Source organism: Elephantulus edwardii, unplaced genomic scaffold (genome assembly GCF_000299155.1).
Source record: "Elephantulus edwardii isolate Elephantulus edwardi_28Jun2011 unplaced genomic scaffold, EleEdw1.0 scaffold00010, whole genome shotgun sequence".
NCBI classification, from domain to species: domain Eukaryota; kingdom Metazoa; phylum Chordata; class Mammalia; order Macroscelidea; family Macroscelididae; genus Elephantulus; species Elephantulus edwardii.
Window position 1 is genome coordinate 13,599,232 of NW_006399760.1, and position 2,128 is coordinate 13,601,359.

Consider the following 2,128-nt stretch of genomic DNA (forward strand, 5'->3'; position numbering starts at 1 on the left):
CTCTATCTGGAGCTTCAAAACCCTATAACGCATAATGTACTCAACACTTAAACATATAAGACATTTTCACTCTAAGTTCTTATCATTAACATCATTATAAAATATCTATCAAGAAGAAGGAGAGTCATGTGTTATATCCAGTGGGGGGAAAGTAAAAAAAAAAGTGGGTCTTATTAGATTTTGGAGAGAGTGAAGGAGATGCCCAGGGTCAGACTACTCAGAAAGGACTAACAAGTTCCCTCTGTAGAAGATTTCCTCAGATATATGAACTAGATAAGTGAGGCGAGAAAGGTAACTGAAAGAAAGAGAAAGAAAAATGGATTGAGCACAGTATACTGTCAGAAAAGCAGACAGTGTGTCATCTCAGGAGTGACAAAAACATTTTCAGTTCACTATCTAAGAGTTAGACAGTGGTTCCTCTCCATGGTGAGAGAGACATTGGTTTGAAGTAGGGTTTAACTAGTTAAAGTGTTTTTCTTTCTTTTTTGATCCTTTATTGGGTGGTTGGTGCAGAGAGGTAAATTTTCCATATATGGATGGAAATCACACCCTACTGTGATGTTTTCCAAACAGGAAGCAAAACTGGTATGGGAATACTGAGGCCTGTACATAGATAGGGCAGCTTATTGCAGCCTTCGCTGACCTCATCACCGTGTTCCCTTTGTTTTTTCTGACTCTTAACTCTTACATGCATATTAATTATCCAAGATGATTGTTCCCTTTCTCATTGCCATCTAGCTAGTCCTAGCTCATCGTTTACCCTCCAGAGTGTTTCCAAGGCTAGAATTGCAGGAGAGAAAATTGCTCATTTTTCTCCCAGAGTGCCTGGTAGATTTGAACCACCAGAGAATTGTGACCTTTGCGTTAGCATGGCAACTCTTGGAAGACTATACACTGTCAGAGTTTCTCTAAAGAGATTGCTAAGAGTATTGATTTCTGATCCTTTGGTATAGAGATTTTAATTGTGCATTCGTTTTAACCAAATTAACTATCCTCAGGTGTTTTTGATGCAGCTGATAGATCAACTATGCATTTGAAAACACTGGAGTAAGTCATGCCTTGTCAGAATGCTAACAAATATAAAACTGTCATTATTAAGCCCTAGTGTATGAATACCTGATTTACACCTTGGCATTAGGGAATGGAAGACTTTATGAGATGGAAGCAAGTTGACAGATAGGATTTTACAATGGAAAATGTTTGGTAAGAGACAAACCCCTAGAAACAGAAAAGCTCATGACTATAGAATTAAATAAATGAGAGAAATGTGCAGAAATAGAGATGAAATAAGTGGGATATTAGATTTTATTCTGAAAATATTAAAGTACTTAAATGTTTTAAAGCATGAATAATACTATCTAGATTTGCAAAGTTTTCTCTTTACAAAAAAAGTCTAAAATTGTAAAAACTGTATTGGAAGAGACAGTGACAGAAGTTAAGAAAGCTAGGTTAGGGATTATTGCAGTAAGGCAGACACAAGATAATGTGGACTGAATTTAGATGTCACTAAAGAAATTGGATAGAACTCAATGGATCAAATAAACATTATGACACACTACACTACTGTTAATGGGAGACAAGTAGGAGAAATACTTTTCTAGGTTGTCTGGCAAATGTGATATAATAAATGTATAAGAAAGGCCCAAGGAAGAAGCATTGTCTATATGAAGATAGAAATAGAAGTGATAATTAAATTCATCCATGGAACATCTATATGAAAATACTGACAGACATTTGGAAATGTGAATCAGAAGATTGAGAGATGATAGCCTTCACACATCAAAATATAGTTTTGTCTTTTAGATGCTAAGCCTGGGTGTCATAGTAGCGGTGGTGGGTGGAGAGGGGGCAGAGGTATGAGTACAGAACTTGAGTTATTAACCCTTACAAAGTCTGAGTGGAAGAAGAGAAGTACAAGTAAGGAGGAATGATAATGTGGAGGAGGAAGGCATGGCACTTGTACAAGAGTTTTTTGCAGTGTGTGTTAGAAGAAAGACATCACCATGAAAAATATATTCATCACTTCTTAGTTACCTCACGTAACTCAAAAGGCTGATAGTGCTCTTTCCCTTCAGTGCGCCACAAAGATCCCGGTGTTGCCATGGGCCGCCGCCCAGCCCGGTGTTAT